The sequence below is a fragment of the Anopheles arabiensis genome, chromosome 3 (genome assembly GCF_016920715.1).
Source record: "Anopheles arabiensis isolate DONGOLA chromosome 3, AaraD3, whole genome shotgun sequence".
NCBI lineage: Eukaryota > Metazoa > Arthropoda > Insecta > Diptera > Culicidae > Anopheles > Anopheles arabiensis.
In genome coordinates, this window is record NC_053518.1 from 71,119,517 (window position 1) to 71,147,195 (window position 27,679).

Sequence of the window (27,679 nt, forward strand, 5' to 3'; positions counted from 1 at the left end):
GGTGCAATATTGGATTAATTAAATTAATCGTTGCTTAATGAACGTCATTTGAAGAATGGTCAATATTTTAGCATCGTTGTGACCGGTGGGATACGCTTCGAACTACCGTTGCGCAAAGGATACATCCGACGTAGGCCGACGTGCACCATTTGCCGGCACACGGACGGTGTGGAATTAATTTCAACATAAAATTAAATGACACCCGAAGCCAGCATCGGGCCTCGGCCACGATAGCACGTAGGGTTAAAGTGCATTCCGGATGGTAATGTAATTTTGAACTGAGTGCACCGTGCAAGGATGCTTACAATGGAAAATGCGTACCCCGTTGGATGGATTACGGGCATGAGTAGCAGTGGATTGTGGTGATTGATTGAAACGATGACGATTTGCTGACGTGCGCATATGCATCTCAATTCCAATGGGTGGCAGTTAGTAGCGATTTACGGTGCACGCTTTGTTGTCAGTTGTGTACGGTTGGCGAGCGTTTTCAGCCAATTGAGCAAACGGTGAAGCATAAAATCGAAAGAATTGCTTTGCAGGGCAGAAGAGTGGCGTTATGAAAATGCGTAAATAAGCTGAAGTACACACGGTTGTGCACTGTCCAATTAGATACGGGAGTGCTGTTGATTTTGTTTGATAAAAGTTTTTATTGTTCTGTAGGGCGATTGCGATATGTTGTACTATAACCAGCAATAGTCAAAAAGTGCAAGAAACAATTACATAAAAGATAGAAATATAATAAGGAATAAAAACACAAAAAAACAAGAGAACAGATATTAAAATAATAGCACGAGATTGAAAAGAAAATCAACAAAAAAAAACAGAAAATGGAAAAAAGGAAAATAGGAACGATACAACGGATAAGAAAAAAGGGAAAGGTCAAAAGGGAAAAGGGAAAAGGGAAAAGGGAAAAGGGAAAAGGGAAAAGGGAAAAGGGAAAAGGGAAAAGGGAAAAGGGAAAAGGGAAAAGGGAAAAGGGAAAAGGGAAAAGGGAAAAGGGAAAAGGGAAAAGGGAAAAGGGAAAAGGGAAAAGGGAAAAGGGAAAAGGGAAAAGGGAAAAGGGAAAAGGGAAAAGGGAAAAGGGAAAAGGGAAAAGGGAAAAGGGAAAAGGGAAAAGGGAAAAGGGAAAGGTCAAAAGGGAAAAGGGAAAAGGGAAAAGGGAAAATGAACTGGTAAAGGACTGAATAAATTAGCATCATACCTAGTATTTTCCTGAAATTAAATGACTACACTTACCGATAAATTTCATTTCAATTTAATTTCCAATAGTCCGTAACAACATCGTTCAAAGCTCAAATGAGCTGTGACTCGATCTACAGTCCGTCGCTTACATTCTCCCACTGCAACTTGCTCATTTTTCGACGCGACCGTTCCCGATTCGATACTAATTAGAGAGCGACAATGCACACAATGGCATGAAAGGAACGCATCAGCAGCCGGGTCATATTTCTCTTCCAGCAACGCTATCGGCCTGCATATCAGATGTATGAAACAGTGATACAAATTGACCCGCTTGTTAAGCGATATCCGCCGAACCGATCCATCATTAATGCAGCCCCGCTTTGCATATCACCATCACGATGGTCAAAGTTGTTGAAACAATCTTTCATTTCCGGAAGCCGTACCGTACCTTTGTCTGCGTGGCTGCTTCCCTCACGCTTCCCTCGCCGATACATAATTTAACCCCACAAGCTAATCACGTTGACAATCACGGTGTCCACCAACCTCCACTCCCACCATAAACAGTTCCCACAATTCAGCTCAGGGGCAGCTCATGGAAGGTCAGCACATTGTGCTGGTAATGCTTTTTGTTGATATGATTCCTTCCGGTTCAGTTTCCGGCCCCGAAACCCCGGGAGCCGCCTGGCGTTTGCTGGTTTTGCGGTTGCCATTCGCCGTAGGGATTCGTCTAGCGGTGGTTGCAGCTTCCGCACGCCACAGGCCCTTCTGGCCTGGTGGTTTTATCGGTATTTTGTACCACCCGAGCCATTCCGACCCGGGTTCGAATTGTGCTACCGATCATCATTTTATTATGATGAGCTCTTCGCCCGGACGGCGCACGGTGGTAGCTTCCCGGTTGGCGAGATGGGTCTACGGTGGGCCCGTGCCTATTTGGTTGCAGTGGTTTAATGCCTTGTTTTATGATGATTTCGAATTTTCCCACCGACAGATTGGGCACAGCAGACGTGGTACGTTCGGTAGAGCAGTGGTATATGGGATGCGTCTATGATACGAGGGCTGTTTCTGGGCGTGGGGTTTTTGGGGGCTTGTAGTAAGGGTTTCTGTTGTAGCGTTTGGTTGTGTCATGGTACGGCTTTTGTGTTCGTTTGCGGTGTACGTAGTCGATGATCGTGGTTAAACAAACGGTGGTGGCTTTTCGGGTTTGAGGTGTGTACACATGTGCCTGACAATTCCTGTAAAACAGGGTCGTTATTTGGCAGAGAATGTGAGCAAATCTATTGCATGGAATTGGTCAACATGAGCCATTTCAATAAGCGGGGAAAAATTGAAATTACTGTGAAAATGCTCTTTATTAAAGATGATAAAATATGTTGTTATAGCGAATTATTTCCTGGATTTATTGAACTCTTTGTCGTTTGACGTAGAACATAATTTCGAATGGATAATACGGTACATTGAACAAGTACAGTCGTTTGTTCTTGTTGAGCGCCTAAAGGTATGCAAATATGGTTTTATAGCAATGTGTTTTAGGTTTTTATATTCGTTGTTGACATGAAAAGCCTTAAGTAATCAATACTTACTGACTTACTGATTGAATGACTTAGTTGTAACTGTAAACAAATAATAAACTAAATAACGTTCGATCTCCGATGTTATAAGTAGTCCTTTTGAACAACTACATTGCATACATTTAGGCACTGTACACCTAAAGCCTAAAGTTTCATGCTGATGATGTTAAATTATGCCGAAAAATAGCTTATTACGTCCATCACTTCCCTCGTTTGATCAAAGCAATGCACGCCGCGTCGATGCACTTCCGAACTTACGGCTAATTAGAGTCAAACATTTGCAGTGCATTTCCAATCGTGACGTACGGGCCGTGATTGAATCCTGTTGCTTTGGTCTCGCACACACCATTGTTAGAAAAGTGCTTCAAAGGATAGAGCTAGTTACGGTACTTACGTTGGATAAATGGAAATGGGTGTTTTTTTTGCGGGCCTGGCTGATGGTACATTTGGTACTGAATACGCTGGCTATTTGGTTGAATTTGTAATGCGGGTTTGCATAACCACGGGCGCTTAGTTGGAATATTGATTAGTTTCAGCGTTCGGGTACAGGCCTGTCGATAGAACTAGAACTTTGAAGTGATTTTTCACCTTTAAATGGTACTGCAGTTAGGTATGTTGTTCATTATTATTTCTGAAGTATTTGATTCACAAAAAATGCTCTAAAACGTAGCTAATTCTAAGTAAAGCCTGAGTGCCTTCTATCACTGCACAGAAATGTCCCAAACCTCGCAATCCCATTTTAATGCATGTTTTAAGAAATCGTTAAATGTCTTTTGCCCAAAAACCGCAAAAAGCTTGTAGTAAACTTTTAACGATCCGTGTACAACGTATTGCAATCATTCGGATTGGAGCGGGCGCTGCGATAACTGCAGGATTATTTCAATTAATGCCATTCTTCCGGGTTCGTACGCACCCTACCTGACGGTTGTGGCACAAAAAGCACCATCCTAAACGCATGTAATGATAACATTTACAGCTCGTAAAAAATCCATTTAAAGTCCGTGCTGAGCAGTACGCTTGATTGCGTGTGCTGTCGTGTTTCGCGTGAATGAATTTAGCGGATCACAAATCCACAATCTGACCGCATTAAGGGGAGAGAGGCACACAAACATGATGATTTTTTTTGGGTTGCTTTCAGCAGTGGTAGTGTTTGGAAAATATGCACACTTTTGATTGATCGCTAAGCGCTTGTTGTTTCACTCAATTAAAGCAGTAAGGCAAACGGGGTGTAAGCCGGCATAATTAAATACTGTAAAAACTCTAGAGAAACCCATTCACAAACGGTACACACTATCAAACGGATTAGCTCATTAAGTACTGCCCCATTATCGGGCATTCGGGTGGATCGATTAGCGGCTCGGATCGTTTTTCTACAATTTTCCATTCCATGGTACTCGATTTTAATTCAAAGGTATCAAGCAACAAGCAGCTTGAAGGTGTTAAGACGAAACGTGACTTTGTAAGTGCTGTTGAGCAACTAGAAAACAAACCAACCAATCAACCAGTGGTGCAAAAAGAGAGAGGGCAACAGAGAAAGAGAAAGAGAGAGGACGGAGAGCTTTTCAAGTGGCTCAGGCTTCCACCTGGGACGAGTAGTGGCACTAAGCACGAGGTAACAACTTTGAGATGGTTGAGGTGGTAAGCTTCCACCGAGCTTAATGAGATTATCGCGTCGAGGTGCTTGTGGTCAAGTGGATTTGCTGTGCTGGCGGCAAAGGCTCGTGTCCTGTGCTGCAGAACGACGTGCCTTGATACTCGGTCCGCTCAGACGCGCGAGAAGACCCAAGGAGAGTAATGGATTTCCATTTTGTTTTCGGTCGTTTTCTGTGCGGTGTTTTTGTTTAAATTTTTTGCCCAGTTTTTCCCGGGAAGTTTCTTCTCCCCACAGCCACAACCCCAGAAGGAATGAGTGTTACGTGGCCGATCGTGCATAAAATATGTTGATCCGGTTGTTCGTGTCGATCGGAAAACTAGCCCGATAGCTCCCGTTTCTCAAGCTCCTGTTAGTGTGGTGCGCACGGTGCTGGTTGTATGAATATTTATGAATCAACGGCAAACACTAGCATGGTCGCGAATAGCCAAAGGTAGTTCGAGCAGTAGGGCAAAGGGGGCCAATCTTTCCGAAGTTTTGCTTTTTCCTGTTCACGTCGGTTAATTCCGTTAAATTGCAAACATCGTCACGTTGCTCCGTGGCACGCTCAACTTAAGCTAATCAGGTGATAAAACTGCAGTTTAATAGCAACCAAAGAAAAAAAAGGGAAGCAAATCAGAAATTTATTGATCGACTAAGTTTATGATGACTTTAAGACGATTTCCCTCATTTAGTAAGCTGCAATAAATGCTTTGTGTTTCCATCCAACACGAAACGGAATTTAGCAGGATTGTGCTTACTAATCGGGAAACCCCTTCAGAGCAGTAAGTTCTTCGGACATTGTCGCAATGTCAAGAACGCAGTAACACGCACCGCAGTTCCGGTTGTGCTTTGTTTGGTAGTAGAGGGAACAGAAACAGAAACAACAGCAACCGCAAGCCAGATAGTCCTGCAGGTGCAATAAAATGTTATAATTTATAAGATGCCGCGGACACTTGGCGAGCGTAGAAATTTCGAGAAGTAGGTAGAAGTGGCTCCAGTTTATTGCTTCTCGCGCTGTATCAAGGATCCTTTACCACCAATGGCTGGCCAATCAATGGTAGCACTGGTGGGTTTCGGGTGACAATTGTTCTAGCGCCGAGGGGGAAGGATCTATTAACAGGCATCGCTGGTGAGGGGGGAGTAAAACGTTTACGGGCTTAGCCGGAAATTGATAATGTTGTCCACAAAGTGAGAGATTGGTTTTTATGATGAAGCGCTCAAACCAATTTCCGAAACTATTTATTATTACTGAACATTTAGAGAATAAACTTCCTGTTTTAATTTTGATTTTAATATTTGAATAGTTATCGATTCACTAACTGCATTTATCTGTTTTTATGTTTTTCAGGTAAGTAATGCTAATTGGGATAATTCCGATGCACTCTGACTAATTTCGTTTGAAAATACCGTAAGTATGTTTTTATAAATATTCCAATAATGTGAAAGGCTGATCCGTGTTATTTAACAATTATTGTTAACAATTTTCCAGCTTTTCAGTGAAAATATTCATGTTAAAATGATCCTTAAAATCCTTAAATTTCGATTTATAAACATATAAAACAGCACCCCTCCCCATCAGTAGGTTATGGGAGTGTATAGAAAGTGAGTTTTGTTTGATGGATTGGTCTACCGGGGCTACCAGCAGTGTTGGGCCAGTGGGTTGTCTGGGAAAACCAGGGGTGGAAAAGTCCCCCCGCACACTCATTTCTCACACTTTATCCAAAGTGTTCCGCTATCCGCCCGAAGCACCGCTCACCACTCACAGTCACACTCGGGCACAGCAGCTGGTGTGAGTTCCAATCCCGTTCGGTGGGCACTCATTTCATTCTGCCCCATCGTGCCCCCCCCCCCCTGATGCATCGGTTGTGGAGTGCAAGGGTGAACGCAGTGAACGATGTGCGAGAGAGTTCTTACAGGTGTCAGGCATGGGCCAACGTTTGTGCACGTTTATGACGTCAAACGGTGTGCATGAATGTGTGTATGATTTTGTGATGGGAGTCAAATGCATTCAGATTGATGGATTGAATTTTGAATTTAGATTGCAACACGAGTATCCTACTCCTGCGAAGGGATGTTAAAGGAATGGACAGAAATGAGGTCAATTTCTAGCTGAAAAACCTAATTGTGCATGAAAGTGTGCAATAATCCTTCTTGAAATCCGTCCCAGCATTCTGGGAAACAGCGCTCCCAAGCGAACCGGAAGCAACAGGGCACACGTACAAACACATTAATGTGTGTTGCATTATTTATCCATTAAAACTGCACCCGGTTTTACCCGAGTGACGATCGTTCTCACTCACTCTTTCCCTCTCTCTCTCTCTCCATCTTTCCCTTAACCTTAAATGATTATTCTTTGATTGAGCCGTGAGTGAAAGCCGACCGCCCGAACCAGTACGCAGGGGAAAATGAGTGTCTCACACAAGCTCGGGAGTACCTCCTGGCATCGGCCGCTCGGGTTCGGGCCGCTCGGGCACCATCGTCAACAGTTGGTCGCAAACATTCAACCACCGATCACCGATGATGCGGATCCCGGGATCCGGGTTTGACACCATCCGAGCTGCACCGTTCCCTGCTGCCCAGACTGGCTGCAGTGTGCAATAGTGGTTCGGTTCCACCAAACAAAAACTTTTGTGTAAAGTGAGCAATAGCAATAGTGTGCAAAACGGGAGAGGCATAAAGCATAAGTTAGTTTGTTGCACAGCAAAGCAACATGTCCCTTTTGTTTTGTGTATTCGTTGACCCAGGCCGAAGCACCGAAGATTGTTAATATGAGTGAGTTTAGCAGAGCGGTGCGGTGTCGCCCGTTGTCGAACGTGAAGTGCTTCTTCGCTTACTTTCAGAAAAACATCCTCTCCCTTTGAAGCTGTCACTGTTTGGCTGTCGCAGTTTAGCTGCTGTTCGGTTACTTTTCGCGTCAAGGAGGGGGGTGTAATTTAACACCTTCACTGTTCCCCTTTTTAGTGTCATTGCACGCGCCAACTTATCTACGGCTTGTGAGGCGGAGTTCCTAGTGGTCCTAGCGAAATATTCTCCACTGTCACCAATCCCATCGATCGGCGGTTTCTGTGTGGGTAAACAAAAACGCAACGCACGGAACATAAAAAACCCCCAAAATAAATCATGTCCAAACGTGATTGCAAAACGCTAGAAAAGCGGCGGGAAAAACGCCACACCGTAACGAGGCGTAGTTTTGCATAACTACGCACACACACACACTAGCAAGTGCGGCTCGAGTAGTTTCCGATTTAGCAAAAGCTTACTTTAGAGTGTTACACGTGCGGTGATTTACGCTGGCTGTGGGCGAGCCGCGCGGTTTCCGTGTGCAACAATTCCCAATCCCTCAATCGGGTGGGCTTCCTGCTGCTTGTGCTGCCCTGTTGACGAAATATTGTGCGTGACGGGACGTGATGGGGAAACTCGACCGCCCTCCCCCTTGCCCAGTGTTCGTCCTTCCTCGTTTCCCCTGTGCCGCAAAAGGGGACGCACCTTGTTAGCCTGTTCCTTTCAACAACAAAAGGGGACGAAAAGAAACGCTGCGGCTGTGGAGGAAACAGTAAGAAATCAATACTTATTCAATGTGTGTGTGTGCGTGTGTGTGTGTGGGTCGTTACGTTTCCGCTTTCCGTATTCGGTGAACTCGGGTCGAAAAGTTGAGGCAAGTGCAAAGGGAACTCGAAACGAGACGCAGGAAATGTGGCAAGTGTAACAAGAGTAAATAAAGCCAAAGCACATGGAATCAACAAAGAGGTCCGTGTAATGTGTAGTAAAGCTGGCACAGGACATTTTGTTACTGCAAATCAGTTAGCTAGTGTGTAAGACTCTTGGAAAAGCTTTCTTTTTTTCCAAATTCCTTTGTTTTTCAATTAAAAAAAAATCTAAATTCCACGATTTCTGCTCGTCGACAAAGGAAACTCGAAACATCATGAGCCGAGGAAATGTAAAAGAGCAACCTCTGTTGCACAATGGCTGACGGTACTGTTTGCTTTTCCCAGAACACTGGCAACTTGTTTTAACCTTTCCTAGTTGAGAGGCGTAGCATTTTTTTTCGTGCTCAATGTGCCAAAGTGCAAGAGCAAACGTACAATTGTTTGGCTGTACAAAAGCTGATTGACTGAAACCCCTGGTTGCAACCGGGAGGAATGCACACTGCACTCGAGCTCTAGCTACATTTCGACTGGAGAAAATGGGAAACATTAAATGAAAACTGTGTGTGTGTTTTTTTCTAGAGAAATGATCGCACCATCGCGTACGTCATTCGCTGGCATTGAATTTTGCTCGACGAATCGGAAACATGCACGTGTTTGCTTGGTGGCATGGATGCATAAGTGCAGCCTGTTTTTTTTTTGCTCCCCACTCCCAGCTCCCGATGAACGGTGTAAAAGTTATTCTTTGTCAGTGTGTGTGATCAAATGTCCGCCCACAGTTGGCCGCACACACGGGGAGAAGTGAAATGGAAATTTGTAGACAATGTTTCAGCTTCCCAGCCCAGAAGTGTGTCAGTGCTAGCTGGAGTGTAAGGAGAGTGAAAAGTGTTGGCAGAGAAAAATCACCGCACGAAGAAAAAGAAACAGAAAATAGCAAAACAAACCGAACACAAACGCCACGGTTGAATCCAAAACACTTGATCGCTCTTGTGTGTGTGGCTGGGTGTGTGGTTGTATAGTTTTTCCTTTCCACTCCATCCGGAGCATGTTCGATCGACGAAATGAAGAGCTACTGGACGGTTTACATACGCGCATGCAAAACCGCGCGTGATATGATGCAGTTTGGACCGCGCCGTGGCCGCTGGCGAAACTGTAGGTTATTCTCAACCGACCGACCGACCGACCAACGGTTCTGTTTTTTTCCCCTGCAGGGTCATCGATTGAATAATGTAGCCGTGGAAGGAAAAGTGTATGCGTGTGTGTGCGTGTTTGTGACCACTGCAGCGTTGGTTGAAACGGAAATTATTGGTGTATATTGGTGCAAGTGTATTGGAGTGTTTTGAAAAGAAATGGGAGTTTTACAGTGTAACGCAACGCGCTGGTAGCAATTGAATAGAGAGCAAGCGAGCAATCAAAAAAAGGTAGCACCCAGTGTGTAACATTTATTGTAAGGTAAGCTGTTGGGCAGGATTGATTCATTCACCATTTTTTGTTCCTCGTTGGTCATCGAACGGCTCGGTAGATCACAGCGGACAAAACATAATAACTGCGTGTAGAGTGAAGTAATAAGGTACAAAGCAAGTTAATCGAGACCGCGACCTTGTTTAAACATTATTTACGATCGACTGCAAGCGCACCACGTGCTGCGTATTGGTGGTGGTGAACAAAACACAAGCATGTTATCTATCCCCTGCGCCGGCACAGTAAATCACACCGTTGTGATCAACACACGCGGCTAGACGCTTTCACTTCATTACCTCGCGCACCAGTGCCACGGTGGAACATGGAAAGTAGGCAGTTGGTTGCCCCCTAGCAACATAAACATTTCCTCGCTACGGGGCCCGTGAAAGCACCACGTGGAAGTTAACGTTAACGCGTTGCGCTGCCGAGTAACGGCCCAATTATTCAGTGAAGCTTTTCAGAGTGTACGTGTTTTGAGTGTGATAAGATGGACCGGGGACCCAGCTCCGGAGTGTCTGGAGAGGGTGTGTGTAGTGAGATTTGGGATAGCTTTGTTCGTCTCCATTATGCATCGGTTGATGGAGCAGCTCGTTTTAAAAAACAGTCTATTTTGAAGTAGTTTTTTTTCTTTTCGTGACTTGGCAGTTTTGGTACATAATACGGTTAAATGGAAAAAGTGTTTTTTGACAGTGGATGTAGTTCGTTAAATGTATGTAAAAATATTAAGCAAAATATGTATAACCACAGCATAATAACTACCAAGCCGTTCGACCGTACGCCGAGCTACGACAGACACACAGCAAGCTCCCGAAAGTATAACTGTTCGACTAAAATCCGTTCTACCGTAAAACGCGTAAAAACATCATCACCAAAAGCCTACTTTTCTTATCGTCTCCACAGAAACTGTTCCTCTTTAAACTAACTCCTGTCCCATACGGGTCTTTCACGTGTTTGCGTCAATCGCACTCTTTCAAGTTCCCTCAATTCCCTCCTCCAACAACAATAACAACAAAAACTTCCCTCTTATCGTCCAACATTCTTTGTGGAGGGTCTTTTTTTGTTGTGCGCTCGTTGGTTTTTAATTAGAAGTCAACCGTCATCGTGGCAGGAAGGGTGAGCCCGCCCAGCCAAATGGGTTTGTCGGACATCCGACGACAAGCTTCAAATTGGTTCCGCCACAGCCGCCACCCCTTTTTTCACCGCTCCCCCAACGAGTGATCGATCGTAGTGACGATAGCCGGGTTCAGCAAGTCCAAAGTCTTGCCTAATTCACTCCAATCGACCCGTTCACGGGCAGGTGGCGGCCGTCCAGGTCCGTACTACCTTGGTGGCCTTGTGAAACTCGTGCACCATTAAGTTCCGAGTCGTCCGTCCGACATTCGATGACAGTCAGTCAGTCAGTCAGTCGGTCGGTCGGTCGGTCGGTCGGTTGGTCTGTCCGAGCGAGAGCAAATGTCCCCGGGCAAGGGGCACATCACAGGTTTGCTTTTATTTGGTGTTGTGGCTTTCTTTTTTTGGTTTTATCCTACCTTGCACTGGCTACCATGTCGACAAGAGTGTTGATGGGTGTGTGTGTGTGTGATCGGTCTACACCCTCCGCACGCGCTCGTTACTCGGTAGCCCGAGTGAGGGTTGTGATTTGCTAACCGGAAAATCCCGGACGCACGGTGAGCGACCGTGCGCCTCCATCGGGACGGTTGGCGTTGTGTAGTACGTCAAACACCGGTTACCCCGTTTATGGTTACCGGTTTCATTTGTCAGCAGACTGCCGTTCGTGCTTCTTCCTCCTCCTTGCGCCCCCCCCATACCTTTGTCCTCTGTCCTGGGCTGCAAGCGTACTAATGGAAAATCAATTCCGTATTCCTTCTGCCTGTCTAGCCACGGGTTGCCCTGTCGCTGGGTTGTCGTACCATTTTCTTTGAGGTCGTTTGAAGACACGGTAATTTCATGCGTGCTGTGTGTATGTGTGTGAGAGAGTGTGTGTAAGTATGACTTTTTCTTGCTTGTAATGTAAAACATTCCCCCTAGTTAGTTGATTGCTTACGGCGGCCGTTCCGATCGCTGTGCGCCAGTGATGTGTGACATGTGGTGCTTGTTGGGCCCGATTTTAGCAAACAAAGATGTGCTTTAAAATGCTTACCGTGATTCAACTCAATTACGGGCAGCATGTAAACAAACCTGCCTGTTTACGATGGCAATTGAAAAAAAAAACGGTCACATTGGCTTGACAGGATGCAAACAAACAGGAATTTTTAATTTATTTCTGCAACGAATTGCAACACAGTTTCGTTCGTACGTGCTCTTAAGCACATGTCACAAGACAAGGACAGCCTCAAGCCGTGTTTTGTGCACCAAGCTGCCCAATCGACAGAGCAGGGGGAGGTCGCTGCAAAGAAGTCTGAAAATCGATAATGTCACTTTTAATTAAGGTAGTGCAGGACTGACACAAAAAAGCACCGAGAGAGAGAGAGAGAGAGGTTGACCGTTTATAAGGTCAGCCGTTGCTATCGCAAGCTATAAGAGTATTGTGAGCGGTAGCAGTGGAAACAGCTATACAGAAATATGGGTTTAAAAAGGAAGCATTTTCGAAAAAAAGGTTTTAAATTGAAATATTAATTATTTATGATTTATTTTCAATTTCAAGATCGATTTTGAAACTCCAAAATTCCATGCTAGACATGAGTCTAACCATACAGAGTTCATGATGCTGTAACCAACACGGAACTGATGTTGTAGTACATTCGCTCCCAAGGGGAAAACATACAAACCCATATGTGCCCGGCCCGCCCCAAAACCATGTGTGTCCGAATGAAACCAATGAGAAAGCTTTGTCCTGCTGGTTCGATAAACCTATTATGACTTACTTTTCAGATCACTCGGTCCCGTCCGACCGTTACAGTGGACCCTTCACCCCTCACAAACTCCAAGCTTGCCTGCGGAACATCAGTTTTCGATACTTTGCTAGTTTTGCTGAATGCGGCAAGGGAAGCACACTAGTCGTCCAGAAACGATGGGAATGGGGGATGGGTGAACCATTTGGACAACATTTCCCAAAAGGTTTACAACGAGCTTGCATTGAGCTTTCAGTGTTCAATAGATGGCAAACGAGGTTGCTGTGGTTACTTCGTCGATTACTCCCCAGTAATGCCGCTGGATTCGAGGAATGCTCACAAATAGATGCACATGATCAATGATAAATCACGCTCCAATGACGCATTTTGCAAGATATTCTTTTATCGCTTTAAAAAAAGGATAATTTGTTTGAATTGCAGCAATTAATCTTTTTACATTAATTAAAAGCAAAACAGAAATCCACAATCCTACAATACACAATCCAGCGTCTGTATCGCGTTTCCGTTCCGGGTTTGTTATTTATAACACGTTCCTCGCACCAGCAAAGCGGCGTTAGAGTACAACGGCCGCCCCTCCCGTCCACGCGTTGGCGTCAATTATGCCGTGGCAGGAACAATAAACCACACAACCTGTACACAAACTATAAAACTCGTATTAATTTCCTTGGGCCTTTCCCCATTCCAACGTTCTACTGCTGATAGTGGGGGACAGATAGACAGATACAAATACACTCACGATGTGTTTTGTAAAATCGAAAGCGAAGTTTTTCACCAGCTGAGCCAACTAATGGATTGCCAGCGATGATAGCGTGCTTTTTTTTGCGCCAGCTCGAGGACAAGTATCACACACACACACACACGCATACATGCGATACACAGTTGAGGTCACTTTTTACCGTCATCTTCTTCTTCTCTCTACCACTACTCGGAGGGTCACGTTCATTGTCAAAGCGATCGCATTCAGCCGCAGGCCACAGGAGCAAGCAGCTATTTGCTCCCGATGGAACATGTCAGACCGATCGATGTGTATGTGTGCGTGCGTGTGTGTGTGAGAGAGAGTGTGTGTCCTCTATAAACTATCCTCTATTCAGCCGTCATCATCAACGTCGTTTCCGTTGTTGTAGATGAGGACACCGACTGTGTGTGCGTTACGTGGTGATGGTGGCGATGTGTGGCGAGCGAGCGCAACATGTGTTCAATTTTCCCACGGATCTTCCTACCCAGCACTTCCCCGCGATGCCCGTTAATCATCCAGTCCAGTTTGTCTCCCCCCGCTCCCTCGCTGTGTATACCGGGAAACTAATGGTCGGCTGGCTGGAACGGTTATGCTGTTGTGGGACGGACACTGGGAAGGTTTTAAGGGTGGAACGGGCTTTCCCACAACAATCAACCTCATCGTGTCGATGAGGAGCGCCGGTTACGTACCACCGAGCGCGAGTGGTGGTGGTGCGTTTGATTGTGAGTGTACCCGCTGGCAAAACGGGGTGTCACGAGCACGAGCCTTTCAGCAATCATCAAAGCAATATATATAGAGATAGGTTTTTTTTGTCTTCGCTTCTTTCTCGTCATTCCCATTTTCCCTCGTCGCGCTCTCATCAACACTCCTTGCGCAGGTGTTTCACTGTGTCATGAAGCCTTGACTGCCTTGACTGCCGATGACGATGATAAACAGCAAAACGAAAGGGGGCAAACGAATGATGAGAGAGCGAAAAAAGAAAAGAGGGAAAAGTTTATTATTGATTGTTTACCGGTTGATTTATTGAGGAAAGTTTTGGTTGAACCCGGTTGCTATCGGGGAGCGCACTTTGGCAGGTTTACTATGGCAGTATAGGCAGCAGAGGGTGAAAATGTCGAACCAGTTTACAAGTGAGACCGTTTTTTTCAGCATTAGGTGGAAATTAAGGTGAGCTTATACAGAGAGTGGCAGCCGGTGGTGCACTTCATCATTGGAGCAGTTCTTATCACCTTTGAAATTTTAAATTACACCCCTTCACACGGTTGTTGTCAGCTTCAAGACGGTTTTTAGGAGACATAGAGAGAGAGAGAAAGAGAGAGAGAGAGAGATACTGCTTGTCGGTTCGCGTCTTTAGTGGGCCTGTTTCTTGGTGTTGGCGATGTGAAAGTGATCTAAATTGAATTTCCATCTACCATGAGATTTAATTATGTTTATTAGATCGATACCGCTCGGTGCGATGATGGGTGAGGTGATAATTTGTGGCTGAGTGTTTTAAAGAAAGCTTGAGAATGTATTGTTGTTTTAGTACTAACTAGCAATAGAAGCGTTTTTTTTGTGTAAAACAGTTTAAATTCATGTATTTCATCATCGATTTGAAATTGGAGCTTTTAGTGGATATTTAAACATAGAAAAAGGTACAAATTTGTGAAATGAATAGTTTAAGAGGGTCGAAATGCAATTATAAGTATAACATACAACACATGAAATGTATTTTGAACGAAGAACATGACTGTTTTGTTTCAAAAAGTAACGAAAAAATGAAAGAGAAGTTGAAAACCTAACAAAACAACAAACAATTTCAAATGCTGTGAAGCATTTCTGAATCGAGTTGTGCTACTTATAAATCAGTTTGTAAGCAGATTCCCGTTTCTTTCCCTTCCGGCTGAACGTTTTTTTTGTTTGCGACAAACGACAAAATTAATTTCGAAACAACTTACTCTCTGGACCCCCCCTCCCTTGTGCTTTTCCCTCCTAACGGGCCGTCTCTCGCGCCATTGGACGGCACGTGCCTTTAGGTAGGGACATAATTTGTCCACGCGAGCTCGAGCTCGCCAAAACACAGAATATAAATTAGCAAAACCACAAACTTGTACTAAAGAAATCGTTTGTTTTGTTGCTCACCGCAACGCAACTCCAACGATTTCGCCGTTTAAGCTGATCCGTTTCGCGAGCGTCATTGGGGAGGAGGGGAAAACTTCATTAATATGATAATGGAGCTGTCCAGCGGATGAACTGAAGCATTAACTAGCTACTGTGTTAGTTTACGCGGCAAATAAATTAGAGAAACATGATTTAAAGCGTGCGCCAGGGGCGGGCGGGAGGGTGTGTGGGATCGGTTTACGGTTCGTTAGCGCAAAATTTAATCACCCAACTAATCGCGCCCATTGAACGTGACAGGCGAGCAGGTACGTGGATCAGGCCGCGGCTGGAACAAGGGAAAGCCGGGGAATGTTTCACAAACAAATTCCTCACAATTCTGTCCAAACAACAATCGGGCCAGCAAGATGCTTTACCTCAAGCAGTAGCTGTAGCTGCTCGTGTTCCACGGGATGTCCAGGGAAATTTCTTCCTCGTAACGGCACCGCATTCTTTCCGCGACCGACCGACACCCGTGCTTCGCAAAGCTGCTCGTTGCTGGACCAAGTAACTTCTGAGCTCAGCAATGAGGCTAAACGCCCACTTTTGAGCTGGCGGAGGGGTGTGTTTGGCACAGCGTATCCAAGCGCTGAAGCCCTTTGGATTGCCCCATAAAGCAGGCGTAATCCCATAATCTCCTATCAGATTTGTTGCAGCAGAGTGAGTTGGGCACAGCGGGCCACAGGTTGCAGACAAAACCGGCCAAAAAGAAAGAAAGCGAAAGTAGGTTTGTGTTGTTGTTACAAAGAGTGGATGCTTGTGAAGATGGGATAAAGTTGTAGAGACTAAATATAGATGTAAGAAAGAATGCTATTTTGAAGTTTATTTCTTATGGTTCACTTGAAATAATAGCATTAAAAAGCTTGGTGTTGAACTGTTGAACAGTACAGTCACAATGTTTTCCTCTTTAAATGCTGTTTGCGTCTGTATTTAGTGTTAACTATCGCCTTTAATGTTTTGCAACGTTCTGGTAAGGATTTCGGACACGAACGTCCTAGAAAGGGTTTTTATGGCAGCCAGTTTTTCAATTACGGCTCGTTCGCTGACTGGATAATAAAGCTTGCAGCTTGAGAAAAATAAAACATTCCATTCCCAACCACAAAGACGGAAAGATAAAACCTAAACTGAACAATCCCCGCCGTTGAAACCGCAGCAACTGGGTGGGAGGTTTTTGCTATTTCCCGTGAATTAGTCACTGTTTACGCTGTGCCGTGGGGACTGCGTGATTTAATGATAGGGCGGCCGGTTTAGGTCGACGGCATGTTGTTTGTTTGATTTATAATTACATTAGCAAGAAGTCGCACATCTATTTCGCTTTGCAGGGAGGGGGCAAGATTTGTTGCAAAACACACACACACACACACACACACATAGCGAAAAAGAAAACAAGCGCCCAAAGCAACAGTTACTGTCTTCGCTCTGCACAGGATTTGTTATTTTAAAAGCGAACATAAATGTATCTGTTTACCATACGGGATGGTTTACCATAACAAAAAAAAAAATCAGCCCCCGGCCAGAAGGGAAGAAGATTGTCAGCACATGTTCCTTTTCCTTTTTCCATTTTTTTTGCAGTACACCGCTGGTATTAACAAAGCCCTCAAACGTATAATCCCCTGCTTAAGTTGCGAATGACAACAGGCAAACGTGGGCCAGACAGACGGGCTCGCATGCTTGCGTACGCCGCAGAAGGGAAAGTCCCATTAGAATATCAATGAGACCGTTCCCACCAGCAGAGGGTAGGGGGGGGGGGGGGGGAACGCCCCCCAGTGCATTGCTTGATGAGTAAAGTAATTACATCCGGATGAAAGATTCGCCTTCGCTTACATTCCCTCACACAGCACAGCAGAAAAGAGGAGGCCATGATGGTCCCATTTTGATGTGCTCTTGTTTTCTTCTTCTTCTTCCTCTTCAGCTTAGTACACCTGTTGCTTGATTGTGTGTATGCCTGTGTGTGTGTGTGTGTGTGTGTCACTGCTTCCAACCAACTCCGGAGGCTGTTGCAGAGAACGAAAGCCATGAAAACATTCATCGTAAATTCCGGAGATGAAGGAATAAGGTCCGGAAAGTTCGAGTTCCCTTCTTTCGCTGCAAGTGGTCTTGTGGTTCCCCTATACGTTAAATAGATAGAGAAAGAAAGTGTGTGCGTGTGTGCGTGTGAGAGAGAGAGAGAGAGAAGGAGACCACTGAAACCATGATGGAAATGGTGCCGTTGTTTGAAGGATTTTGTTCTTGGCACGGGGATTTTATGGCACTATTAAGCTGCGTGCCAGCGCTCGAAGCCAAATCCATCAACAGTCATTTTGCCATTAAAATTAATGCAGTAATTTTATACAGCACTGTGAAAAGGTGAAGGCGAGCAGCGTTCGTTAGAAGTTTGGCACGGTTGTTGTTTATACTGAAAGGCGAGTGGTAGGAAGAGATATTACGAATGTGAGCGTTTTCTGCCCACGGTACCAACCGTCATTGAATGCGGCGAAATGATAATGAGAAAAAAATAGTAGTGAGTGTGATATATATTGGTTGCTTTGAGGAAAATGCTACGCTTTGAACTACAAACCAAGCAGCGATTCTTAGAAATGTCATTCAGTAAATCCTTTTCCTACTGCGCACCAAGCTGTTGCTCATCATTAACCTTTCATAAATACCCGGGGCCAGCATTCCAGCCTGCTTCGGCGGTCGGCTTTGCTTTGTTTTGCAGCACATGCCAGCACATGAAACATGGGGCATTAAATAATATCTTTAACCCTTGCGTTACATTTCCTACTGCTGCTGCTGCTGCCGCCGCTGCTTCCTCACGCTTAACGTTTCATATCGTTTGAACCCTTTCACCTTTCACCTGGAAAAGAAACTCGGTAGCACACTGTACTCACCATACAGCTGCGGCACCTGTGGCACTGAGCACAAGGCCCCCGGTCCCAATTTACGCACGATTTAAACACCTAACAAATCAAACGGGAGCAATATATTACTTGCCGCGCGAGTTTAAGAAGGGGAAGGGGACTGTGTGCGCTGTTACTCATCGCTGTAACCTGTTTGAGAATCTTTTTTGAAAGCTAGAAAGTGACGCTCCCCACTGACCACAGGCCGTGCGAGTTATAGTTCGGTTTTTGAAAAGGCGCCACTCGCTATCGCTTTGTTTTAACGCCCGAATAAACAACGACGTCCAAGTGGAAAACAAAAACTCGCACACAGACGCCGTGGAAAACACTTTGCTTTGGTCGGACCCCTGTAGCAGCCCTGTCCTTCCGGTGAGGCGGTGGTAGCGAGAAAAACGGAAAGCAAAAATGTGTAAATAATTTACGAGCCGTAACGAAGCCGCCAGCCTTTGGCATTCGCTTCAATGGAATCAGTTTCACTCTCGGTCAGCTCCGGAGCTTGTGTTTTTTTTTCTCTCTCTCTTTCTTTTCTTGTACGAAGGAAAGGATTTTTCTACCTCACAAGCCTATGGCTATGGGTGAATAATGTTACAAAGCTGTTGTAATGTGCAAAAATGGGGGGAAAAAGAACATGGACCCGCAAGACGTACAACGGAAAATGGACGCGAAATCGTCTATTCTTTTGAGCGAACAAAGGCGCCCTTACACACACACACACATACACACACACATATATATATGTACACGGAACGGGATATGTTTGGGGTCTTGTTTCCCGCTCGATGAATTTCTCTTTGGTTGGGAAGGAGGAACAAAAAAAAAAAAGGGAAGATGGAGAAAGGTGTTTGGCATTTTGTTCGGCTTTCGACACACAGCTGTGACTTATTTCGATGTTTCGTGGGCAAAGAGTGGCCCGCAGAGTTTATGATAATAAAACTGTGTGTGTGTGTGTCTTTGTGCCCATACTCAAGAAGAGCTTGAATCAGTAGTAATATTAGGGAGGAAGTTTTAATTCTTGCGAAACTGTTTCAAAACTGGAACATTGACAGCGGAATTTAGAGCTGTCTGGTTATTCTTCTGTTCTTTGGTTTTTGAACCCCTCTTTGTAAGGAGTTTAGCAAGGAAGCGTTTAAAGTTTGCCAACAGATGACACTGTGCACTGACAAGCTTGTGTTTGTCTTTCTGCAAACCCCTCAGAAACACTCATCTCACCTCACCTGTCAAACTCCTAGAGAACGACCTTGCGCAAACAAACCGTTCGCTCATTACCGATGGTAATATTGAAGGCCAAATCGGAGGCCACCAGAGCGCACTAACTGGGTCGCGCACACACTCACACACACATTTTGCCAGCCAGCAAATGACATTGGGCGACTCTAATTCGCGATAGCGAATATGATTTATTCAGTGGATTGAATTACACAGCCGTAGTACAGCGAGTTCCACGGCGACCATTTGTGGCACGTAGAGAGAGAAAGAGAGAGAGAAAGAGAGAGAGAGAGAGTTACGCAAGAAACCCTGAAAGAAAGTCTTGAATGGAGAGATGTGGCAAGGAAAATTTGTTACGTCTTGCTTAAATAAGTTTTGGGAATGATACGATTAGTGAAACATTAAGAACAACACATTCGGAAAAGTAAGTCATTGAGATGCGGAATAGATCTCGTCCGGGCTGGTACAATATATCCAGAATCTTTTAAATAGTCTACCGAGGACACTTTGTTTAATGTACAACGGCAATGAAATAAAACATTGCCACAATTGTTTCCGGGAACGAACGGAAAACACGGTCTTTAAAGGCGTTTAATTTAGGACATAGGAGCAGCCATACCCGTTTGCTGAATCCCGTTCGCTTCCAGCACCATCACCATCACCAGGCTAAACCTACTTAATAATGCAACAGCCCCTCACAAAGCACCTGTGATGGATGAAAACATGGCAGTCGGCGCTTCGTCACCGATTCAATATTTACATTGAATCCGCCCTGGTCCGCCTGGCGCTGGCCCGAAACATCTGTCCTTCATCGTGAAATAAAACAACAGCAAAATGAACCGAACGCTTTAGAAAAAGCACATCTAACGAGCCATGTAGAGTACATGCAGCCGTATTTGGGTGTGGTTAAATATTGTTTCTATTCCATTGCACGAGTGTGCTTAGTACACGCGCGCCATGGCGAACGGCTAGAAAAGCTTGAAAAATAATTAAATCCAAAACGAAATACATTGAAACGCAGCAGTCCCACATGGAGAAGGGCAGTGCGGTGAATGGTTGGTCCTTAAGTTGGTTGTTCATTTATGTATACGAGCAGCGAACGGGGTCTGTGTAAATTGTTGTAATTTCATGTTTCGTGAGTTCCCTTCACAAGGGGTCGGTGTTTATAGCACCAACAAAATGCAATATGTAACATTCACTCGAATGTTTTACGCTTGAATAGGAAAAGTTCCATCGTGTTTTCCATATCGAATCAACACGCTGAAACAATGCATTTGATTGAATTTTAGACAGCGTGTACGCATTTGCTTTCCCACCCAGTGCAGCGATTTTAAAGACAGCTTGATTGAAACGATACTAAGCATTACTCCCCTTCTCTTGATTTCTCATCAATGTAGCAAATGCAAATGGGGGTAAACTGCAGCATAAAACTACTTCCATTCAATTGCGGAAACATCCAAAAACCCGTGATCGAGGGTTTTCCAATTCCCAACCACTGCCTGTCGCATTATCTTGCATGGTGCATGTGGGGCGAATGTTTAACACGGTACGAAAGCTCCCGGTGACCTTGCTGCTGCTGCCGCTGCTACTGCATGCGATTGACAAATTGCATACACTCTCCACCCCCACCTCCACCATCCAATGAAGCTACCCCAGTGTTCCGTTTTATTCCATTGCATTGCAGTTCTATTCCATATCGCTCTGTCACTGCAAAATGGAGTGTACCGCCAGCACCAGGTGAAGATCGGTGAAGCTTCTCCGCCACCACAGCGACCGTGGTGGCAAAAATGCAGCGCAAATGGCTTTGAATCCACTTTGCACATACACACTGGTAAAGGGAGAGAGGGATTAAGAAGGTGGTGCTGTGGTGCAAACCGAATTCTCGGCATGCTATTTTTAGCGACTAGCTTTTGAAAGCGATATTTCGCATGCGGAACGATCGAGATAAGGGACGAGCGAGGGCGAGCGAGAGACAAGCACCACGATAGATCATCCGGAACTTTAGCAGTAGAGTGTAATGCGTTGTGCATGGCTCTGTGTATAACAGTGTCCGTAATGAGGGTTCGTCTGGTGGCTGGTTGGATGGGAAAACACATCACCTACAGATGGAGACGCCCGGTAGCGTCGGCGGCCCAGGGGCCTGATGCTTAAAGAGTGAACGATTTTACACACCCTGTCAACCGTGAAGTGGTTGACGATGTCTGCCATCAGGATGTTGTCTGTCGAGCTCTTGTATATCGTGTAGCTCGTGGTATCGTGCTTCTCTGTCGCAATGTTTGAACGGTGCAGCAAAAGCAGCAAAAAAAAGGTGACCAAACCGAACTTTGCAACAGGATGTAGGACAGGAGCCCTGCACGGTGTGCGGAGCACGCAAAGCTCGGTTATCCCTTACCGGCAAAAGGTAGCTCGCCCTGGTAGTAGCGGTGTATATGCTAAATTGGAAGTGGAAGTGGAAAAAAGATCGAGAAACAAACTCCAACCGTACGGTACGATGTGAAACGAGCCCGGGTTTGTTTACCGAAGCCGAAGTCGACAAATATTTATCTTCCCGTATTTTGAAACCGTTTTCCCACGGCAAGGCACGGCTGTCCTGTCGCTTCTTCAGTACCGAGCGACGGACATGACGACGAAACCCCCGTGACAGGAGTGATGGGGTGTAAAGGGTCATCCCAAAAGCGGGTGTAGCGGTCACAGGAAAGGTGGCTGTGGAGGATGTGTGTGTGTGTGTGAGAGAAAAAGGGGGACTGAAAACTCCCACTCTTTAAAGATGCCGGAGGATGCCGGGGCCGGAGTTTAGTCATAAAATCATTAGCTAGCTCATTTGGATGCTGCACCGTTGAGTGAGAGAGGTTGGGGACACAAGGCAGGGGGGAAGGGGGTTGTTTATCCAACCCGGTGTGTATGTGTGACTAAATAAAATAACGAAGAAAACTGTACCGGTCAGGTGTGAAAAGCTCCGTGTGAGAGCTCTCTACTCCCTCTCTCTCTCTCTCTCGCCTCTAATCCTCGACTCTTCCCGCAAGTCCCCCCGCAGGGTGTGTGCGTTAGAGCAGGGTGCAGATGATTATTTATGCGCTCTGCGCTAAGCAAACAGTTGTGTAAACAAAACGCTTACCTGGGGGAACGTGGGCCGTTCCTCCATGATCTATTGCACAAAGTGTTTATAGCCCGGTGTGGTGTAACTATATGACAGGAAATTATTCAGACACGGGACGGCACACACACACACTCACCGGTAGAGAATGTTTGGTAAAAAATGGAATAACCATCCAAACAAAACCAAAAAAAAAGGTAACATTGCTATAAAAAGACATTGGGCTGTATTTATTGGTGTACTGGAGACAAACATATACATACAAATCAAGGGACGGCTGCCTGGAACTGCGAGCATTCGTATGCGCATACGAGCACACAGTTGTGAATGGTACGCAAAAGACGATCAACGACAAAGGTAGCAAAACCCATAGCCTACCTATCCAAATGTTCCTTACGATCCCAACATTCGATAACAAACACATACGCACACGCACGCACACGTGTTTGCACCTTTTCGGCGTGTCCGGGTTTTAGATGTGGTGCGGTGCGTGATAAAAATCAACTACCGGTTAGGTGGCAGCGTTTAAATAATTAATTAAATTACTCACGTAATAAGAAATAATGTTATTACTTTCGCTTCGCGCGCGCTCACACACGACTGCCAGCATTACCCCGCGCTCTCTCTCTCTTTCTCTGTCTTTCACACTCTCTCGAAGGACCAATAATATCCTCATCAGCAGGTACTGAGGGACACCTAGCCGATGTGCAGAAAAGCTACACACCCTGAGACACACACACATACGCGCGGGTAGATGGAGGCTCGATAACGAGTTTCCTGATGTTTTTTTTTTACTGCTTACATTCCTTTTTGCCACTAGCGTTGGTTTTCCTGATCGTAGTGAAGGATTTACTTTAACATGTGATTGAGCAACTTTCGGGAAGTTTAGTTTGGGGACTACTGTAGAAGTGAAAAAGTGGAAATGGAGGATTAGTGTAAGAATTTGAAGTATGAAACATATCAGAACAGTTTGGAAATCTATTGAATCAGCTTTGAACATCAAGTTTTGTGAAGCTATAAGTAATAAGAAAATAAGTAATTTAATGGTAAAACGATGAAGAATCTATTCTTATTCGTTGTGCATAATAAACTACTTTTTGATAAATTCTATACAAAAATAATAATATAACATTAAAAATTATACATTCACTAATTAATCTTTTAGATCAAATTATTCAGGTGTATTTGCCAGAGAAATGGGCTTGAATAGTATTTCATACGTCATTTGCTGTAGAAACATGAAGTTTGAATGCCGCTAGACATAGTAAAATGTACTTAAATACATATATTGAACCATTTTATTTACGACGAAAGACTGTAATTGAAGCTGGCTAGAATGTTTCACCAAACGCCTCAGCTCCAGCCAAGTCCGAAACCAAAAACTGCATCTGTGAAACATAATGTCCAAAAATAACTACAACTATTACCACAACCCAACCACCATCAACTCACGCTCGTCTTGCGACACTGCGACAATGACAATGTGCAATGGGGTTCTGTGGGAGAGAGAGCGAGAGAAAGGGTAAAGTGATTTTCGCCGCGGGGAATAATTAATGAACTGTCGCCCGGTAGTGGCAGTTTTATTTTATGTGCACCCTCACGTCTTCTTCCGTGGTCGTTGCTGCCGGTGCGGTGCGGTGCTGTTCGTCCCTTGCTCGAAAGGGAACTCTCGGGTATGCGAATGAAATTGCTTACATATGGAGCGAAGCAATTGGCTCGAGTGATTGATTGCGATTGTGGGCGGCATTACGAACGGGTACGACCCATTACCAGGCGTTCGGGGTTTATCCGTACACAAAACAAACAGAAAAAAACACCTACGAGGTGCAAAGGTGAAGTTGTATTTCAAAAGTTTCTAAAGCAATTCAAAAGATGTTGATGAAACTGTTCTGAGAGCGAAATTACAGGCGTAAGAACGTAATGTTTAATTTCGTATTAATTACAGTTTGGAAATGGGAGATTAGTTTCATGCCATGCATCGCGCTTCGATCGTACATTAAATGATTCGAGTTGATGGTGACGGCAATGCAATTTCCCCTGCAAAGTAAATAATCCTCTAAAGTGCATTCCAAAGGGTCCGGGATGACGAAACGGACGGCAAACGAGACGACATTTGCATCGCTTGGGAGCAGATATGCTGATTAGCATACTACACCCACCAACTAACCACCACTACTAAGAGCAATATGAGAATGTTGAATGTTGATCAAAGAACGATTCCTTCTGCAGTCGATTTACGGCTGGAATCGTGCACGAGTAGGTTTGCAAAAGCCCTGAACCTGGACCCCCGAGAGACTACTCCAGACGAAGGGTTTTTGTGTGTATGTACGTATGTGTGTGTATGTGTGTGTGCCCTCCTCCTTATTCCCGGACGCCATAAACATTCTTCTCAATGGATCTACATATTAAACGCTTAAACTGGATACTTACGTGTGTCTACTAACGTGAAGCGGTATCATTCCGGGCATTGTGTTATACGATGTTCTACATCGCTTCGTTTGCGACGCACCTGCACGGGATATGCTGCTCCCGGCTAGCTTTAACGCTCAAAGACACACGTACAGCAGACTACAGGGGTCTTTACATGCCAATGATACAGCACAGGCTTTGGCACGTGTTTGTGGGCATGGGTAGAGGAGATTCAGCAACGAACTGCGTCTTTTTATGCAGCATTTTTCGGGGTCGGAATGGTTCGTACGAGTCCCTCAGGAGTGGTTCATTGTTTTTTTTGGGTTTTTTGTTCTCTGCACGGCCGACGAGGAATACGTAAGCCCGGAAAGTGCCGGTAACCACCGTGCCCGTACCGAGGAGCGCATGATATCATTCGGAATGATGGAACGCTCCATCCGTACGCAACCGGAATTTCTGGGACGAAGGGCCGGCAATGGCTTGGGCGCAAACTGGCGCTTGGGAAGGATATTTTTGGCAAATGGAGCAATTGATTTTTGTTGTTGTTTGATGTGTGTTGTACGTTATGACTGTTATCATTTGCCGCTTTGATCATTCGTTTGGTTGACTGTGAAGGAAACAGGAAGATTTTTCAAGAATGCAAGAAGACGATTTGGGATAAAGCGAAATTGAAATGCTGGAAATACAAATACAGTAAAGCTAAGCAGGTCAGTCGTTCTTTAAAGCCTCAACGAACTCCCCAATGCGATTAGAAAATTCAACGAAAAAAGGACAACATCAACACACAAACACACACAGCAAAGCAGCAAATCAATCCGAAATCGTTCGAAGAACCGATGTTCGCGCGTGTTGCGGCTTTACGGGAAATGAGTTCGTTTGATTTCCGCCGGCAACGATAATACACCCAGACCGACCTAGACCGACGGACCGGTGGGGCAAAAACACGAGCAGAGTACATATTTGGAGTGTGGAAAACCGAAACAACCCGGGACATCCTGGGCATGTCAATACTCCACACAACCGCTTACCGGCGCCCGGAGGGCAAATCGAAGGGACGGCCCAAAATGATACCAAGATAGCGGGGTATCGGTTCGGGTATTCGAATCGGATCGGAATGCCCAACAAAGGTGGCCGCAGTGTGGAAAGTTTGTGTTTGCCTTCGGGCTGTGCTTTTGTACGCCAGGCGAGCAAAAGCCTGGTCGGGGTTTGCGCGTGTTTATCGTACGTTCTTGCGGCGCAAAAGAGAGTTTGATTTTTGGTATTGATTCTTGCTGTGCGCTCCTCCTTGAAATAGAGCAAGCTGACAAGGATGATTATGATAACATTCAGGAACTGTGCGTTATGAAGATTCACATTAGCTCAATCGTGTGTTTCCTTTTTCCTGTCGTACGCAGTTGTAGTGCAGCGTGTGATTCCGCAACCTTTTATACGAAGCGCAAGAATAACGCTTTAGGCTAATCCGAGCAACTCCGCTAACCTTATCTCCGCGCATCCGTGGTGGTGGTGGTGCTGCATCATTCCAGCTTTTCCTTTCCGGAAAAGGGGAGCAACATTCGCATGCATTCGCTTGATGTTGCCCCCCAGGCCATTGGGAACACAAATGCGCTTTTCTTTGCGCTCATCGAGTAAATGGGGGGAAAAAGAGTGTGGTAGCAATTCAATCGTACCAGGAGATAGCTACCAACCGGCGAGAGGCTAATGAAGTAAGTTAACGCCCGTTCCAGGCAGTTTCCGTTTGGACTGCTGCCGTCAAACCGAGGTCAAAGCGGGACTGTGGTGACGATTGCAAACGAGTCTTACGAATCAAACAGAATCGAATCATCGTTAACAAAGACGAGGAGTGGAAATGTAGGTTAACACGGGTGGTTAGCATAATCGTCTGTACTTTCTGTTGTGCGGTAGTGGTGGTCGTGGTGGTGGTGGTGGTGGTGAACGTTTTATCAGTGTGTTGGAATGTCCTGAGGGGTCTGTTACACATTTTACTGTGCTACACGTATCGACCCACCCGGAGGGGAGAGAAGAAACCTTCATTGTAGCACCGAGAATGGGATCGCAAGAAATACGTAACGATTTCTTCTTATCTATTGCGGATAATTCGATTCATGCGTAATGGTGCGATAGCAATAAAATACAATGTGCCGTATCGATAATGGCTGCTAAGGGTTCATTGTTCTTGTGAACTGCACACGTGATGGCGAACGTGTTAGATAGTAGTAGCTCATGATGCAAATAATACTTTGCTGTTTTAACAATTACATTTAACATAAATTGTTGTTTTAATTTTATAAAAAGAGACTTTCTCATTCAGCAAATGAAAAGCTTGCCACGGTATCGATTGGGCCGAACATAATTTTTGATTTTTATTCCTTCTCGTACTTATGTTCTTCTATAACTCCAAATTCCAACCCAGCGCTGGCTTGTTTTTTTTTTCGTGCTCCCCAATTACCATACCATCGTAAATATTTGCATCGTTCTCCATGGTCAACAAATTAATTCGGCTGTTTGGAAGCAAAACTTTCTCTTTCATTCTCTCTGTCTCTCTCTGTCGCACACTCCCTTGCTTTCTATTCTTTTGGTTCCGTTTTCCCATTTGAACAAACTGTTACACCGCACGCATCTACACTGAAAGGTTTTTATTATTTTCCTTCGGTTGAAGCTATAAGGTACTGGGGCTGGAAAACCCCGATCCATGAAGCGTAGCATAACCTGGCAAACGGTTTTTTTTCGTTTGTGGGTTCCGGCTTTTGCATGAATTTTTAAATTCTCAATCAAAACTCTAACTAGACCAAAAAAAAAAAAAAGAAAGTAAAGGAAGTGAAAAGGCACAAAAGTGAAATGTATAAAAAAGGGGCCCACACGGAAGAAAGCTTAGAATCGAA

At 45.0% G+C, this 27,679-nt stretch overlaps 1 protein-coding gene across 5 annotated transcripts in view; it reads left to right on the forward strand.

Moving 5' to 3' along the window:
• LOC120900073 (potassium voltage-gated channel subfamily KQT member 1-like) overlaps positions 1 to 27,679 on the forward strand; it is a 153,200-nt gene that overhangs the window by 70,421 nt on the left and 55,100 nt on the right. For 2 of the 5 annotated variants that reach the window (XM_040306622.1, XM_040306624.1), the window contains exons 1-2: positions 6,883 to 7,067; positions 9,239 to 9,479. The exons of 2 other annotated variants lie outside the window; for them this stretch is intronic. The gene's annotated coding sequence lies outside the window, so the exon portion shown is untranslated. Of the gene's footprint in view, positions 1 to 6,882; positions 7,068 to 9,238; positions 9,480 to 27,679 lie in introns of those variants that run through there. One more of the 5 variants, XM_040306623.1, reaches the window with a different exon arrangement.